At 36.0% G+C, this 19,579-nt stretch overlaps 1 protein-coding gene and 1 long non-coding RNA gene across 2 annotated transcripts in view; one reads left to right on the plus strand and one right to left on the minus strand.

The window, feature by feature from the left end:
• The window catches only part of pik3r3b (phosphoinositide-3-kinase, regulatory subunit 3b (gamma)), a 164,918-nt gene that overhangs the window by 127,386 nt on the left and 17,953 nt on the right, over positions 1-19,579 (minus strand). The window lies entirely within an intron of this gene.
• On the plus strand, positions 1,507-8,032 carry LOC307166463. Its single transcript, XR_013822629.1, has 3 exons — positions 1,507-1,650; positions 7,591-7,658; positions 7,918-8,032. It is a non-coding gene; the product is annotated as an uncharacterized lncRNA (long non-coding RNA).

Genomic DNA, 19,579 nt, shown 5'->3' on the forward strand with positions numbered 1-19,579 from the left:
CAAAGAACCTTTGAGACTCGTGTGAAGCTAGGTAAAAGAAAGTGTGCATGTGTGCAGAGAAGGAGCAAACAACTGAAGACAGAAGGAAATAACTCGCCATTTGAGAAAGAACAGGACAGCTGAAGATCAGAGGGTGCAGGTGTCCTTGCCTGAGGGTGTAACTGCGCACTCCGCTGTGAGGGTATGTTAAGAGGAGAGCTGAACAGGTGCACGGTCCCATGTATCACTGGCACACACTGGCACAGGCCAAAGTCACAACATACTGCCCCAGTGAGGCATGACCAACAGGGAATACTGAGAGAGAAAGAGACACAACAAAGCAAGGCAAGGTATAGTAGGGCAATGAGGCAAAGAGATAACAGAGATACCTTGGAGCAGAAGAATCTCTCTCTTTATACTTTGGGACAAGGATAAACTTCCATTTCTTTGTCCTTTTCTCCTTCCCAATGATCTCGAACGCACACTCGTGGATCATGCTTGGCTCTGGTAGACCTCTAATCCCTCTTCCTCCATCCCTCCCTCCCAAAGTCAGGGCAGAGGTGCAGGGCGACTGTGTTTGTGAATGTAATTAACCTTATCGGCACTGTGCAGCACTGACAAAGGCCATATGTAAGGATAAAGGATCGCCAGCATTGTTCTCCAATGTTACTTGAGGGTTCCGCATGAATGGCACCTCAGTGGACAAGTGTGAATTCAGACACATGTATGGGTGTTTCTGCAACTTGAAGAGATACATGATAATTAATCATGTCATCGTTTACTCACCCTCATGTTATTCCAAAACTGAATGACTTTCAGTCTTCTGTAGAACATTAAAGAATTTTGTGAAATGTCTCAGTGTCCATACAATGCAAGTTTCCAGTGTCGTTTGATTCTTAACATTCATCAAAATTCCTTCTTTTGTGTTATGCAGAAGAAGAAAAAAGCAAACTTTTCATTTTTTTTTTTTACATATGATAATCAAATCAAAGAGTGAAATAAGCATAAACCATAAGATACTTTACTTATTTAGATTACTTATTTAAATATATTTATTACTTCTTATAAAGTACTGTCAGTTGTGGCATCATTCCAACCGCAACTAACAATTTTGAAATTTTAATTTTAAAGTTAATGTACTTTATTTATTTTTATTATTATAATTAAATGGTAACACTTCACAATAAGGTCTCATTTGTTAACATTAGTTAATGTATTAACTAACATGAAATAACCATGAGCAATACATTTGTTACAGACAATATTTAATAATATTTGTTAATATTAGTTGTTCATTGTTTGTTGTAGATGTTGTAGAAGTATTGTTCATTCTTAGTTCATGTTTACTGATGTTAACTAATGAAACCTAAAGTGCTACCAATTTAATTGCTAGTATTTAATTTACATAAAATGCTAACTATAAAACTAGCTGTCACGATTCATGTCTGTGTTCCCCTGTCTCATTCTATGTTTAGCAGTTCCCCGTTATGTTGATTAGTCTTCCCAGGTGTTTCTTATTTACCACGCCCCATTGTTATCTTGTTTAGCTTGTTTGCCTTTGTATTTAAACCTCTGTGCTTCAGTTGTTGTCTGTCGGTCGTTGTAGCTGTTTCCTGTTCCGAGTGCTGTTGTTCTGTTATTTGCCCGGGATTACCTGTTTGTTTACTTAAAGTAAGTGTTGCATGTGGATTCTCTCTCTACCTTGTTCCTACCTCACCGTAACACTAGCATTAGTAAAGCCCTTCTTGGGTGAGATATGACATTCATGAAAAAAAAAAAATGCATAGGGCCCATAGCTGAAGAAACATCCATACACTATGTGTGTATGCTATGCAAAGTGCACCTTGCAAATTGGATTGAAATGGAGGCCACAACCTCTTCCCATGAGAAACATCTGTCTATCTGAATATTTTGCATGTGATCATCTGTTTGTTTGCAATCGTGTCTGTTAATGCCATTTCATTAGAGCGGGTGTCCGTGCGTGATTATGCGTGTGCCATCTTGAAGTTCCTCCGGTGTATTGAGATAATGGAAAACTGTGCTCTTTTGCTCATTGAAGGTCTTGCCTGGATTATTTCCTAGTGGGCTTTACTCTTTTTCCTTAAACAAATACCTCTCATCGCTTGACACTCACTCAATGCAATATTGACAAACAGCTTGTAGCAGAGACAAACTCTTTTCACTCACTGTGGGGTCCAAATATCTGAAAATGTTTCTATTTCTGTACATGTATCCTACATACTTTCATTATAAGAATCTTAAATATTTCTTCTTCATTTTGCACCATAACCTCCCTTTGTTCACTTTTTTCACAAGCCTAAAACTTTTGGTTTATTTCCAGGTTTAAATGAAAAACAAATTCTTTGGACCCCATTGTAAAACTAAAGTTGCTACCAAGCAACTCAAAAAACTATTTTAGTTTTATTCTATTTTAACCATGCGTACAACGGGGCTAAAGGCGCACCGGGGTAAAACCAAAAGATGGCACAAAATTTCAGCTCAGCACTTCTCTTAACAACTGCTTTTGATGATGCATATGGAAATTTGGCTGATCCTTGTCGCGATCGTGGACAGCAACACAAAGTTGATTTTGGGCTAATTTGATCTAATATTTAATGTTTTTTTTTTTTTTTAATGTTGTAGATTTATTCAGCAAATGAGAATTTTGTATCTGTATTTTGTATTTAGAATATGAGAACTCAAATTAAAGGGTTAGTTCACCCAAATATATGTTGTTCCAAACCTGGAGGGCCTTGCAAATTAAGATATTATTGATGAAATCCGAGAGCTTTATACAATGTCATAACTTCCAAGGCCCAGAAAGGTAAAGACATTGTTAAAATAGTCCATGTGACTACAGTGATTTAACCTTAATGTTATGAAGACAAAGTCTATTTATTGAACAAAAAAAATTAATTCTTTTATTTATCAAAGTAAACTGAAAATAGTGCATAAAGTGATTGTTTTGAACAAGTATTAACTTAGACATTATTAGAAACATATTATTATTTTAGCTTAAGTATTTATATCAATACTTTGTGCCTTTTGCTCCATGCTGGTGAACCTTTTACCCCGTGTAGGGCAAAAGGCCCACCTTGCCACCTCATACATTTATAAGATTTTTAAACGAACAAACCACTTTTATAATTTATTTTTGCTTTTATTGTTGCTCCATCAATGTTCAATAAAAACATATTTTTTCTGCAATCATACACTATGGGTGTAGTGAAAAGCTAATTTTTCGGTTTGCCTTTAGCCCCATTGTACCCGACTCATACGATTGGATAAATCCATCAATAGGATGATGTTACAAAGTATGAGATAAGTGCAAGTCTCTGATTAGAGTCAACTTGAGCTCAAGAACCAAAAGGAAGTATATGATGATCATTTATAAAAGAATAAGTATACATGCAGAAACGTGGAATGATCAAAGTGTGTCCAATTACCCTAGGAAATATGTTTCTGCAAATATACCGGTGAAATGTAAAATAAATAAACGTATATTTAGAAGGGTAAACGGTAACAAGCAAATTCATTCTACACGCTGCCTCACACAAAAAATGATTGTTTTATATGAAAACGTGATGCAGAAACAAGTTACACACGCAAACACACAACATTTCACATAATCAAATGCCTGAGGGGAAGTTGTCTCTAACCGTGCCAATGCCCTGATGGTTAATATATGCGTCTGCATTCGAGGGATCGTCTTATTTACATACATATTAAATACGTATACAGTACTATGTTTGCATACATTGCACTTTCATGTGCATTTAACAGGACTAGACATCTGTCTTGGTTCAGCTAGCCTATTTTAAAAACATTTACTAGCGGGCAGTGGTGACCTATGCAAATCCAGTAATAATACACCCTATCTTTCCGATTAAAAAACCCCCGCCAATGTCTGTCTATTTGTACCTATAGTGTGGCAAATGTGACAGACCTTATTTAATGATTCAAGACTCTCCATACTAACACTGGGCCAAGCAGAACCATTACACCAAACATATCCAGTAATAGCATTCTAGATGGATATTGGAAACATGCAAAGCATAGGCCTACATATATTCAGTTTAACATAACGACGCATTTGCATGTTCACGGTTTTCCAATGTTGGTTAATGGTCACATGGCATCCAACGAGATGAGATCCAAAGAGTAAAGAGATACAATTTATAATCTTTGTTTTAATAAAAGCCTAAATTCAATCTGGTCATCATCATATAAAGCAATCGAGTCTCTTCAGAAAATTTTGGACTAAACAGCTCACTTCATATGGATTTATTTTATGACCTCTTTATGAACTTTTTGAAGCGTCAACGTGGTAGTAGTCTATGGAGGGATAGAAAAATCTCAGATTTAATCAAAAAGATCTTCATTTGTGTTCCGAAAATGAACGAAAGTCTTACGGGTTTGGAACAACATGAGGGCGAGTAATTACTTAATCTAATCATAGCAATGTGGATGTTTGCACAAGCTCTGCAATTCGCCACTTCAGTCAATAAAGTCACGTTTATGAATGAATGAATTAGGCATTTATATAGCGCTTTAATATGTACTACTGTACACCCAAAGCGCTTTACAATCATACCAGGGAATCTCTCCCCAACCACCACCAGTGTGCAGCATCCACTTGATGATGCGACAGCAGCCACAGTACAATGGTGCCAGTGGGCTCACCACACACCAGCTATAGGTGGAGAGGAGAGAGAGTGATAGAGCCAATTCAGTGGATGGGGGTTATTAGGAGGCCATGATTGCCAATGGCCAATGGGTGGAATGTGGCCAGGGCAGTGGGGTTACACCCCTACTCTTTTACGAGAAGTGCCATGGGATTTTTAATGACCACAGAGAGTCATTAAAAACAAAGTTTGTTGATATAGCACTTTACACAATAAATTGCTTTCAACCAAACATCTTAAAACATGATAAAACAGTGTCAGTGTTGTTTTCCATTAGAAGTATACTTCAATTACTACTATAAAGCAGCTCTCCCGTGTTTGTTTTCACTCACGGACGTCTGACCTCTACGGACTCAACAGAGAAACTAAACCGGAGAAGAATTCCACGTCAAAGAGGGCGGAGCCCCAGAGCGCACCTAATTATTTTCGCCAAGGACCAATGGCAGTTCGAAGGCATTTACCAGCCGGAGCAAACTTTTCCACAAAGTTCTTTTTGGCAAGCTGTTTCGAAGTCCCAAAACAAACTCCAAACAAACTTTGTTTTGGTCTGATTTTGTTGGTCAAACCAGTTGGAAGTATATCGGTGCCTTTATAGAGTGGAGTGGCTTGCCCTCTGCTTTCCTACCACAGCATGGCTGTCAATCAAATGCTCTCATAATTTATCAGAGGCACTGCTAGACAAGTGCTAAGTGATGTCAAAACCCACACTTGTACACATACTCACACAGAACACGAGGAACTACCAAAATGCTTCCATTATTCTGTCACTTTGTTTTTATATGAGAACTTTATTCGATTGTATTTACATTGGGCTTCCCACAGTCAACCAGTTGGCTCTCTCAAATGTGATGATGGATACCCCATTCATGTTTATTGCAAGAAAAACACACTACCAAGCCAAGAACAAAGAATGCAGAAATGCGTATGCAAGCAACATGCATTAATGTATAACCTCATCAAAGCTGCAATAGACTTGCAAAAAGCGCTAATTAAATCGGCAAATGGCTAATGCTACATCTTTATGACTATCTTAATATGCTAATTAAAAAAAATGCAGAGACAAAGTTCCTTTTGAGCTCTAGACTTTAGCTTTACACTACACCTCCGGCTTCTTGGAAGAAGAAATACAAGCCAATTAAAACAGCCCCCGAATACTGGACAGCAGCAATTAAACAACTGTCCCAGAATGCCTCATTTTCTTTTTGCAACCCCCTCTTTCTCTCTCCTCATCACTCTCTTAATTTCTTCAACTCTCCATCTGTCATTTGACTCATTTATCTTCACCTTCCTCTTAATTGGGTTTGTGTGAGTGCATGTTTTATCTCCGAGCAGCTTCAAGGGCGATTTAAGGGGAATTTGTCTCAGAAATCACAAACTGAACTAGTACATGTATGGATACAAACAATGCTGTTCGTGCACATCCCAGAATCTCATTGAGCACACAGAGCCAAATACCAGCACAAACACAGTCAAATTATACGATAACAGATCAGAACTGATAGCACAACAGACCAGTGACCTTTACAACGCAATCAGACACAATCAGACTAAAATCAAAGCTATTAAACATGACATTAACTTTTCCATTAGGAAGAAAACAGCATAGTAAAAATAATGGGCTTGATTTAGGAAACGTGAAGAACAAATTTCAGTGTAAATCATTCGTAAACATCATTAATACGCAATTGTCACATTGAATTTAATTTCATGAATGAGCTCAATGAGTCCAATGTTTGAAAACAGGTTCCCAAAACCCTCCCTCATCAACATTGATCAATGGAACGGCAGATAGATCGACAAATAGAAAGACAGATAGATAGACAGATAACGAACAATGGAACAAACATTAGATACAACAGACAACAACAGAACGATAGATGTATGATAGACAGAATGACAGATAGATATAATAATAGATGTAATGATAGACAAACGACAGATAGATAGAAAAACAGATAGATATACAGATATAAAGACCAATAGATAGATAGACAGATAGAAAGACCAATAGATAGATAGACAGATAGAAAGACCAATAGATAGATAGAACGAACGATAGAACAAACATAAAACAACAGATACAATGAAAGATATAATGACAGACAAAATGACAGATATAATGATAGATGGACAAGGGACATATAGATAGAATGATAGATATATAGAGAGACAGATTGATAGATAGATGGGTTGATCTAACAGAGAGACAGACAGACAGACAGACAGACAGAACGACCAACTGATATAACGACAGATAGATAGAACGATTGAAAGAACGACAGAGCGATCGATAGATAGAACAAAAGAACAAATGTTAGAAAGATAGATAGAATGGACAATGATAGACAGAACAACAGACTGAACAACAATTAGATATAAATATAGCTGCAAGTAGCAACTAACGGGTTTAAAGCATTTTAAGACCTTCATGCCATCTACTGTATGCTGTTAGGGTCTAGGCGACCCCTTTGTATAACACCATTTTCATGGGGCCTATGAGGAGTTCGAAAAAGTAGATTTTTCAAATAATCTCAAATATTTAAAGAATGATTTGATTGACGATAGATATACGTTTAGTTCATCTTGAGTAGAGGACTCCAATGGTATAACGCATATGAGTCTGACATACTATCTATAAAAAAGATGGTTCTTTACACCGTATCATCCTGAAGAACCCTTTATATGCCAAAATGGTTCTTTGTGTTGGAGTTTAGGATTCTTTATTCCCGCCTTTTTGTTTTTCAAATCTGTAACTGTCAAAGCCACCTTTTTACTGATTTTTCTGGATATCAGCTATACAAATACACACTACACAGACTGTCAACACACTATCAACACTAAAGTGTTCATTCTTAAAGTGTCTATAAATTATAACTTTAAAAATGGTAACCGGTTTCCTACCAATCATGTCTCTTTCTCTTTTTAGTTTAACAGAAAATGTAAGTGTAAGCAGCTCTGTTCAGTTAAGGATACTCATCTTCTCTTCTCCACAAAGTAAGTAACAGAGATATTTAATTTATGATCCATATGTTAATGTTTTTTTTTTTATTATTACTTAATGCCTAAACATAACCAACAAAAAACAGCTATCCTATGACATTATATCACTTTTTCCTTTTAACACAGTACAGGGCTCACGTACTGTTTTTGCAAATTTTGACCTTCATAAACATAATTGTTTTTACATAAACGAATGGGTGTGTTCATAAACGAAAGAGACACACTGTAACTCTAACTCAATTGTGTATTTCAGATGCTCATGTACCATAACCTCATCATCGGCAGAGAGAAACTGCTCAGAATACACACATAATGAAGGACGTAATGACATCATAGAGGATTGTGAAGATATTTCACTGAAACTTGGCCTTCATTACATCTATATCACGTTCAATATCAACTGTTATTTTTTTTTATCTATTCAGCTAACAACTGTTGTTAGAGCACTGTCATTTTTTGATACAATTTCCCATGTCAATAAAGAATAAAAGTACCTAATTGACACATGCTGTTTTGAATTTTTTTGTTTTGTTTTGTTTTTTAAATGTAAAACCCAAATAGAGGCAACTAGATATTATAAGGCCAGGCAGATAGAAGACAACAACAACAAAAAAACTATAATAATATATAAAAATAATATTAATAACACTAATATTAATAATATGGAGATACTAATATTAACGAAAATAAACTATTGTTGAAAATGTCATTTATAACACAATTAAGGTCCTATAACACTTTCAAAGCATGGTTCTTTTTCATGGTTCTGCTTATGAGAATTTTTTGTCCAACAAAATGTTTTTGGTCGCTCGGATGATTTGGCCGAGTCCTTGTATCCGAGTTGCGAGCAAGACTACTACCACCTGACCAGATTTCAAATATCTAGGCCTTGCGGTTTCGCCGGCAAGATCTGTTTTATGGCAGAAAAATAATAATAAAAATCCTTATAATTACAACAAGGTTTCAGCATTTCACGCTTGTACCCCTTGATACAGATGAACTAACAAAAAAACTTTTGAACAACAGAACAAACAATAAAAAGACATAATTATAAAATGACATACAGATAGATAGAGAGATAGCATAAACAGACAGAAAGCTATAGTGTGAACATTGTGTGCTTTGGAAGGGAAACATGAACTATTCCTTGGCAAGAACATAATGGAATGGAATTGGTGGAGTACCAGACATCCCTGCCAGGGGGCTTTACCGTTTTTAAAGGGACCTAATGCCTAAAGCAACAGAATACACCTGGGGAACAGACTGGGTTAATGGCTAAGAAACTTATCATCTCATGACAAAGAGGCAGATAAGCTCCTGCTCTCATGCTATTAACGTGCAAAATAAATTAAACCCATTCCTAATAGCCTGCCTGCTTAGAGCAGATGACACTACTTCAGTAATCAGAGAACAGCAACCCACAGTAATATAGCCCACAAACATTTTTTTTTGTCTGTACCAGCCAGCTCTAGTTGTCACCATAAAGAGACAAAAGAAAGGGAAGCTTGTTTGCTTTGTAAAAAAATAAAACGGCAGATCCAAACAGGCATGTACACTACAGCGGTGTGAAACAAAGCAAGCTGCACTTCTCCAGCAGAGCACCATTGAAGCTAAACACACTCTAAAAGGGTCCTGATCGGTTACACTACTTAATCATGCTGCTCCATAAATGATGCATAACTAATTCAGAAATGGCATCAGAACCCTCATCACTCTGCACAGGAGAAATGGGCAACCAGAAAAGTCATTTTCCACTCCAGATCTCTCAATATAATATCATGCAGTCTGCTGACAGTAACTTTGACCCTAACTATTATAGTAAGGGCATTTAGGTCTATTGTCAGGCTTTTTTTTTTTTTTTTTTTTTGGCAACACTTTAGTTTAGGTTCCAATTCTCATTATTAACTACTTGTTTATAAGCATGCATATTACTAGGATATTGGCTGCTTAGCCACTTATTAAGCACAAATAAATGCTTTAATCTGCATGATCATATTCTACATACCTTAATCCCCAATACCTAAATTTAACAACTACCTTACTAACTATTGATAAACAGGAATTAGTAATTTATTGAGGTAAGAGTCATTGTTCAAAGTTAGTTAACAGTGAGAATTGTACCGTAATCTAAAGTGTGACCCTTTTTTTGAGGATTCAAGATGACATTCAAATCAAAGTATAAATCTTAATAATACATACCAAATAGTAAACTACACGTAGTTTAGATTGAAATGAGGCCAGTTGAAGGTTTCATTGACCAGATACACAAAGAATTCAAATTGTACAATTGTTATAAAGTTTTAAAACAATATATTATTCTTATTGTTGTTATTATTATTATATATATTTTTCTGGGCACTAGTACTAGAACAAACACTATACATAATAGTACATATTCTGTATCAAAACTGTTAAAAGAAATACATAATTCTTTTTATATCTGGTCATACAGTATAATTACGAAGTGTTCATACAGTTAATGCACATGGCATCTACTAGATGGCAAAGAGGCATGCTTTGAGATGCAATATGATTATCAATCATAAATACCAGATACTTAATATCGGGCCATAAAGTATAAAACCTGTTGAAAATGTGTCATTTAAATTTACAAATTTTTAGTTTAAAAGTATTTCCAGTGTGGCCTAAGACGCCTAACGACCACTTTTTCAATTATTTAACCTCTTATTTATGTATTTATTTTTACCCCCAAGTTGACAGTTTTACCTTAATTCACTGCAATAATGGATGCTTGAAGAAAACCTTGTTGAAGTTTAGATTCAGTGTGACTAATTGTCTGATGTCAGTAAGTTAGTTAAGTAAACTACTTTTTCTACTCGTCATGTCTCTGTGTGTGAGTAGTGTGTGTCTGATTGAGCGCAGACAGAATCAGCAATATTCAAAAATACCCTCTTAATGAAATATATTGATGTGCACAGTCTTCTGGAGCGATCAATGCTAATAATTGATCCAATTACTATGACGGGCGTGATTCAGTGACACAAAGTTAATATCTGTGCTACACAGTGTCCTGTGAGAGTACAGCAATACAAACTGATTTTATTGACATTTGGCTCAGTCAATTCTAAATCTGCCTCTCTTCTTACCAACAAAACAAATAATGGCACACTGTTTTGTTATGCAACTAAAGTAAACTGTTAAGCAATTTATTACAAGCAATTCATCATTTTAAATAGTGAGAACTTATAATGTGAAGCTTGTAAGTGAAGGTAAAAGGCTAGTGTGCTCAGTTTGTTCTGTAAAAACACTTGAGGCCGAACAATTCCACTTTGCAGCTAGTTTTGACTTGATTTGATGATTATATTTTATTTAATATGGAAAGTATTTAAGAAATATAATACTGTAAATACTGAGTAAAGCTTTTTCTAAAGCAATAAATTACTTAATTTTCTTATATTGTTACATCTGTTGCTGAGCATGCCAACAAGGGAATCATTGTGGCCGGGGGAATACCCATAATCCCTTGCACTTGAATCATTTCATTTTGTATGTTTGTTCAAAACATAGGGAATTATGGGGATGTCCTTTAACTGTCCTTTAGCATTAAAGTATAAAAAATCTATTTAGTGATTCCTTTTGATTAGGACTGTTCAATTAAACATGCTCAGCTATTCACTGCTGAGAAGTTTAAAGTGAATTTAGTGAACTTCAGAGACGTCGAGTTTTCTTGGTTATTCAACCCCTTGTTTATCTTACAACAAAACTACTTAGGCCTGGTTTCACAGACAGGGCTTAGATTAAGCCAGGATTATACCTTAGCTCAACTAGGACATTTAAAGGGATAGTTCACCAAAAAATGAAAGTTCTGTTATCATTTACACAAGTTGTTTCAAACCTGTATGAATTTCTTTCCTCTGTTGAACACAAAATAATATATTTTGAATAATATGGGTAACTAAACAGTTTCTGGTCCCCATTGACTTCTATAGTAAGAAAAAAAATACTATGGAAGTCAATTGGGTCCATCAATTGTTTGGTTTCCGGACATTCTTTAGAATATCTTCTTGTGACTTCCATAGTAAGAAAAAAAAAAATACTATGGAAGTCAATTGGGTCCATCAATTGTTTGGTTTACGGACATTCTTTAGAATATCTTCTTTTGTGTTCAACAGAAGAAAGAAATTCATACAGGTTTGGAACAACTTGAGGGTGAGTAAATTATAACAGAATTTTCATTTTTGGGTGAACTATCCCTTTAAGTAGCTTTTATAAATGTATAACACATTACTGATGAGCATCTTGAGACAAAACAATGGCAGTGACATTTTAAGATATGTCAGTGCAAACTGCTTTCAGTAAAGCAGCTCAAACATGCATTTTAGTCTTGGACTAGGCTTAAGCCTTGTCTGTGAAACCGAGGGGTTTACTTGCAGAGAAAGGTTGATTTAACTTAAAATTTTAATTTGGGTGAACAGTATAAGTTTCAAAAACTAGTTGGCACAACTACAAATACTTAAGATGATAAATCTCAAAAATGCGTTGTAGCTGGTTGCTTTACTTTTTTTTTATTTTATTTTTTTTAAAGTTAACTCAACTTTACAGATAATATCGGAAATGAAAAAGTAGAGGGAATATTACATGCACTTCCAGGATAATACATCAAACACGTTCCTATTCATTCTTATTTTTTTTAACAATTAAGTAAAAGGCATGTTGTTTAAAACTTGATGCCGACAGCTTATCAAATGCAACTGAATTTATGGCTGCATATCACAATTGAACCAGCCATTGTTCTGCTCTATTCACCGTGTACTGTAAGTAATGTGTTGTCCTCACTGTCTGCGAGCCATTTAGCTCTGCAACATGTGTCCCGCGGGACAGCGCAAGTCAGAGGCTGTAATAAGTTCCATTGTCTTCCATAGTTCAGCTTTAATAATTAATGGCCTGCTCAGGAAGATGGACATCACCACCTCCTCGTGCGTGTCTGGAGGGAGGGAGAATAGGACGAGTGTGATGCGTATAAGAGGATTACCTCTACTGAGATGAATATCACTAAAGAGATAGAGCTTAATTAATATTGGGCCAGAATGGGAAGTGTTTTTGAGATCATTGAAAGACATATAAGACAAAAACAATATATGCAAACGCACATCCACAAATCTCTTAACCCCCATTTCTGATTGGCAGGTATATAAGGTAATAAGCTAAAACAACAAAATTGAACCTCACAAATGCCACGGCTTTACTATAACTCAGTGGAGACCGTATTGAAATGAACATATTAAAGCCGATAGGACTTTTCGTCTTGATAGGCCACTGCCAGTTTATGGCACAGTCCAGCTGTCTGTAAAGGTTAATAGAGACTCTCCATGCATTCACTGCACAATTATGCATGTGTATGTGGCAGAGTTACCTGGGGGCAAGCTGTAGGCTGGTGAACTGTAGAGTTTATCAAAGCATGGAAGAAAGGGTGGAGGGATGAAGAGGTTGTTGGAGGCCAGAGGGGACGTGGAGTGAGGATGGAGAGATGTGTGGCAGGTGAGCTGCACAAGAGAGGTTTTAAAGGACTCACGCTACACATCTAAACACTGATGTCAGCATAAACTGGGCTCAGAGCTCTGTTGGTGGTCGGTAAGTATACAAAGCCTCTAAAGACTTACCAGCACATTAATAAAAAGCTATCCTTTTACGGTCTCATTTCTTAAGATGACATGAGCAGCTGTTTCAACAAAGGGTTAGAACTTAGTCCCCACAAAATCTTACACTTTTTCTGTGCTACACAACCGTTCCAAAGTTTGGAATGAGTTTGAAAGTTTCTTATGGTTACCAAGGTTGCATTCACTTGATCAAACATACAGTACAAATAGTAATCCTGTGAAATATTCTTACAATAACTTCTCTATTTTAATATATTTTAAAATGTCATTTATTCCTTTGATGGCAAAGCTGAATTTTCAGCAGCCATTACTACAGTCTTCAGTGTCACATGATCCTTCGGAAATCATTTGATATGCTCAATATGCTGATTTGGTGCTCAGGAGAAATTCCTTATTATCAATGTTGAAAACAAGTGCTTAATATTTCTTAAAAAAAAAAAAAATAAATAAAAATCAGGATTCTTTGATGAATAGAAAGTTTTAAAGAAAAGCATTTATTTGACATATAAATCCTTTGTAACATTATAAATGCCTTTTCTTTAACTTTTGAACAATTGAATGTATCATGTAAAAATTAGAATTTCTTTCAAAAGAAAAAATACATATTACCGACCTCAAATTTTTGAATGATAGTGCATGTAATGGCCAAGTCTATGTATATACATATATACATATAAATATTATTAATCAATTATTTATTTAAATCTAACTGGATGACACATGGAAAGGAGCACTGGAGATAGAATGAAAAGAATACCGTTTCTGCTCAACAAGAAATGAGATGATTTTTGATTCAAAATTAAACTTTAAATAAATGTAATATAATAAATGAGAATAAATGAGAAATCTTAGAATTGTTCATGCTCCAAGCCAAATAACATTGAATAAATGATGGCCATTCAGAATCCACAAAGCTTTCTTCAGGATTCCAAGGGCACATACTCTATGCAGTTTAATCACAATACTAAGAGAACAGCTGTTCTGGTAATACAACAAAACGAATTGTGCTTGTAATCAATAGTGTCCTTGGATGTGATAATGCGTTACACTGAATTCAGAAAGGTGAAAGAGGAGTATAAATAATGTTAGCAGAAATAAGAGGATTGATTGAACAGCCCCTGTGAGATTAAATGAAGGTTGAGATTAAACGTGCGTGCCGAAGGTATATTGAGTATATGAGGGATTGTGTATGCTTGTGTGATACATGAGTGCATGTATCAGTAGGTGAGGCGTAATCCACAGGCAAGAGCTTCATTTGAAACTAAATCTACAGCAAATGTGTGTCTGAATTCAAGAATATAAACCTCAAAGTCTTTATGAAAAAGGAAATAAAATCAATAATTTTGTTTGAAAAAGAAAGCAAGAAGCTAATGTGTGCAACAGTTCCATCTGTGTATCTTCAGAAGTATCCAACCTGATACGCAGAAGCCAGGTTTCTTTATTTCTATTAATAGAACTTTTTCCTATATCCATTAACAAAGAAACCGTAGACATCTTGGAAGATCCAGGAGCTTCAAAGCACAAAAAGGCATGACTTCCTGCTGGGAGTGTGATGGAAGCGAAAGAGAGAGCTAAAGCATGACAGGAGCATAACATATTCTGCAGAAAACTTACCTAACAGGCCCGAGGATTGCCTTCGTCTAATAGGCGAGTTTTCCAGACACTTTGAGAACAACAATCACCTGTCATCTATGAAGATGTGAGAGACTTTTTTCTTTCTGTGGCACACATGTCCTCATTCAGAGTGAGTACAGATGGATTGAATGGATGACAGTGACAGGAAATGTAACAGTTTAGTTAAGTGTTGCACTTTTTTTTCCTCCGAAGAGCGTTGGGAGGGCTGGGAATGTGGGGGTGAAAAATAGGGTAACTGCCAGACAACGGGAGAATGATACAGAGTTTCTTTAGCACTGTTCTTTTCTTCAGCAGGTAGACTATAATTGCCAATTAAAATAACAAACCGCAGTGCAAGTCTTGCTGTGAAAATGTGCTCACTGAACTAAGTAGGAGCCACGTAAGGAACAACTCACTTATGGCAGCTATCTCCTGCAGCAGTGTATAACACAATTTCCCACAGGTCATTGCATAGACTATAGTGTACTGATGTAAATATATTAGGGATTCATTTCTTTGCAGCACCAATTATTTTGCAGGCAAGAATGGAATATAGAGGTACTGTGTTGAAATCAGAAATGGGAACAAATTGCCTTTGATTGAGTGGAAACGTTCTTTTTCAGTGCTGACAACCAGTTAATAATGTAATATTCTCTTTCTGATACTTATTTCTTCATTTAAAATTAACTTGACATCACCTCCTGTTGCCTGAATTCTTTCATTGCCAGCAGGCTCTTTTGAGAGGAAGAGTTCACCTCTCCTGTGCTGACTTAAGTGACCGAGCCATGGGATTCAGTTTTCACCTATATAATGATCATCAATGGGGTCCAAAACAAACAGTTGTGTGTAATATATGAAAAAATTTGTATATAATAAATTATTTTGTGTTCCACTTAGGTGTGAGACAAAATTAGGGTTTTGTTTGCAGTCCATGCCTGCTTCTGTGGCTATTTTCATGATGAGAAAAATTGTGTCAAAAGTGTCAACGGAGTCAAAAATAAGAGAATAACTCAGAATTCAGAGAATTTCTGAAGTTGTAAACAACTAAATGTTCCACTAAACCCCAAAATATCTATTTTCATTTAGAGAATTGAGGGGACTTTGTGAAACTCAAAAAAAGAAGAAGAAAAAAAATCTTCCTTCACTGAGTTTTAGTGTGAATACAGTCTAAACTTTAATTAAGCTTAAATTTAGATTTAGTTACTTTTTTATACACGACAGCAAAATCTGCTTCTATTTTAACAATAAAGGAGAAAACCATTCCTCCTGTGAGTCTGCTCTCTTTTTAACTAAAACCCTAATCATTCCCCATGCCAGCGGCTAAACACGCTGTCTCCCACACTTCCCCCATCCCAGATCTCTACCATTTAACCCCGCCTCATCATGCCCCATTTCTACCAAAGAGAGAAAGAAAGAGAAACCTTCACACCATCCCACAGAGGACTGAGGAAAGGCTTGGTACTGCATGCCGTTTGATCTTTATCCGTGGTGCTGCAGATCTATTTTGGGATGCGCCTACTGTAAGCTAAAGTGAGGATTTCCTGTACTTCAAATGCTTCAGCAAAGAGAGAAGGAGTGGGGAAAGAAAGAAAGAAAGAAAGAAAGAAAGAAAGAAAGAAAGAAAGAAAGAAAGAAAGAAAGAAAGAAAGAAAGAAAGAAAGAAAGAAAGAAAGAAAGAAAGAAAGAAAGAAAGAAAGAAAGAAAGAAAGAAAGAAAGAAAGAAAGAAAGAAAGAAAGAAAGAGGATGGATGGATGGATGGATGGATGGATGGATGGATGGATGGATGGATGGATGGATGGATGGATGGATGGATGGATGGATGGATGGATGGATGGATGGATGGATGGATGGATGGATGGATGGATGGATGGATGGATGGATGGATGGATGGATTGATTGATTGATTGATTGATTGATTCGCCCCCCAAACAGCCCACTACTTAAAACACACACTTCGTACCAGCACCCGTTTATGTTAAATGGTTAGTTGACCCAAAAAAGAAAATGATCCCATAATTTACTCACCCTCAAGCCATCCTGGGCGTATATGACTTTTTTCTTTCAGCCAAACATAATTGAAGTTTTATAAAAAAAAATATCCTGGCTCTTCCAAGCGTAATAATGATGGGAGTTAATGGTCATTTTTTTTAAGCCCAAAAAAGTGCATCCATCCATCATAAAAGTAATCCATACGGCTCCAGTGGTTAATAAAGGCCTTCTGACGTCATGCGTCAGCGCCATACGCCGGAATTCGACTCAACCAGAAGCTAGATTTGGGCTTCAAAAAAAATAATAATAAAAAGGGTACAATTCACTCCCATTATAAAGCTTGGAAGAGTTAGGATATTTTTAAATATAACTCAAATACATCTAGGTAAATATGGGATGATTTTCATTTTTGGGTGAATTAACACTTTAAATGTTGTTATTAAATAGTAGATGTTGTGGTTACAACATATTTAGCTAATAAAGCACTACATTTAATTGTAATTTCATTCAGTTTAGTTATTAAGTCAACAACACTTGTGCTATCGCCTCCACCGTCACATTTTCAGTGTGAGAAAGTAAAGCAAAACAGGGTCGATTAACTATCCTACAGTAGTATACTGCATTGGCGATATAATAAATCGAATACAATATAAATTCAATTCTATCAAGTAGTTTATGTATTCAAGATAGTAATGGAGTGGTACTATGGTAGCTGGATACAATAGGAAAAAAAAAAAAAAGAGCAGCAGTTTGTACCTAAATCAATATAGCTTTTAAATGTAGCATATCAGTGATTAAAAGTCTAAATATAGCGTATCATTATATATTTACAAAAAAAAAATTATACATACGTAAATGATTCTTGAACTCCATTGGAAGTAATTCTGAATAGGTCATGATCCATGGGCAGTGTCGCAGGTATAGCGGAGAATTCAGGTGGCGATTGCAAGTGATGTCACTTGCAGAGAAACACCTGCGCTTACACAGAGAGTGCAAGTCTTAGAGTGCAAGTGCAAGTATGCAGCCAGACCCTATTGGATTTTTCTGCTCTGTCGGATTGTCCAGTCCAGTAAGGCCTCTTTCACACTGCACATGTGCATATGTGCATTTATTTATTCACAGTGCCTGTGTAAGCAGCATGGTACTGCGAAGCTGTGAGTTTGGTACTGAGCCTACTTTCATTGCACACATTCACACTAAATGTATTTATCTATCAATCTTTTGCAACATAGTATTTTAGGAAACAACAGAACAAGGCAAGATTTTTTAAAACATCCATATAAAAATATTTACTTTTTATTAAATTGACATTCACAATTCAAAAAAAATATTTGAATATTTACTAAATACAATGTTGTTTTCTTACTGTTATCAGTGCTGTGAATAGAAAATAAATTGCAATTTTATAGAAAGCACAAATAAAAAGTAATATCAAATTTAGTGAATCACTATGCTATACATATTTTATTAATATTAATTCATCAATTCACATTTACTTTGACAGCACTACATTTTTCTCTTAAATTTTCCACAGACCCCAGTTTGAAAACCACAATGGACAATGGACTGAATTACTGAATTGTTCGGAAAAAAAAGAAAAATGTCTGTCAGCAGTATCAGGTGCACAAAGTGCACTTTTCATTTTATAAATTGACTAAATTTAGTCAGATTTATGAATTTAAGCAGTTACATTTAAAGTTAGAAGTATGGTTTCCGTTATTTGTAAATTAATTATCATCTGGATATAAATGTGTTCCTTCCTCAGGCAAATTTCATTTCACACAACAGTAAAGTTTGTAAAGGCCAAAAAGCAGATATTGTCAATGTCACTGAGCCTCTTTATGGCAAATGCATGCGCTCAGTAAGTCTCAGAATGAAAAGAGCTCAATGTCTATATCAAATCGACGAGTAAACAAAATGAACATAGCCTTAAAGGAACACGCCGACTTTTTGGGACTTTAGCTTATTCACTGTATCCCCCAGAGTTAGATAAGTCCATACATACCCTTTTCATCTCAGTGCGTGCCGTTACTCTGTCTGACGCACCCACCGCTAGCCTAGCTTAGCACAAAGACTGGAGGTAAACGGCTCCAGCTAGCATACTGCTCCCAATAATTGACAAAATAACGCCAACATTTTCCTATTTGCATGTTGTGATTTGTATAGTCACCGCGTGTACAAATAACAAGGTCACTTGAGACACAGCCATCTTCTAACTGTATACATACTGGGAACTATATTCTCAGAAGGCGAAGCACTGCTACTTGGGCGGAGTGATTATGGAGAAAAAAAAAACTATTGAAAGCAAGAGTGAAATGGTCACTGTGGTAAAAAAGAACAGAAACAATAAATTATTACAGGAGGAAAATGTCCCTGGGCCATTAAATCAAAGAGAGAGCGAAGGGGAGAGGAAAATAGAAAGAGGCCTGAGGAAGGAGACACATGGGTTGGGTAATGTGTTGTGACAGTAATCAGCAGCTCCTGATCCAAGAGCTCTGCTTGAAAAGGAGAAAGCAGGTAAAACAAAAAGCGAGTATGCAGTCGTTCCCATGTGGCTACATTTTTGCTACTGCAGTCCTTCTCTTTTATGGCATACTCAGAGATAGATCAGTATGTCCTCTCAGATGGGGATGGGAAAATAAAGATAAATAGTGGTTGTGGGCCTATATACCCCATCTATAAATCACTATAAG

This window comes from Squalius cephalus (assembly GCF_949319135.1).
Source record: "Squalius cephalus genome assembly, chromosome: 10".
In the NCBI taxonomy this organism is placed as follows: Eukaryota; Metazoa; Chordata; class Actinopteri; order Cypriniformes; family Leuciscidae; genus Squalius; species Squalius cephalus.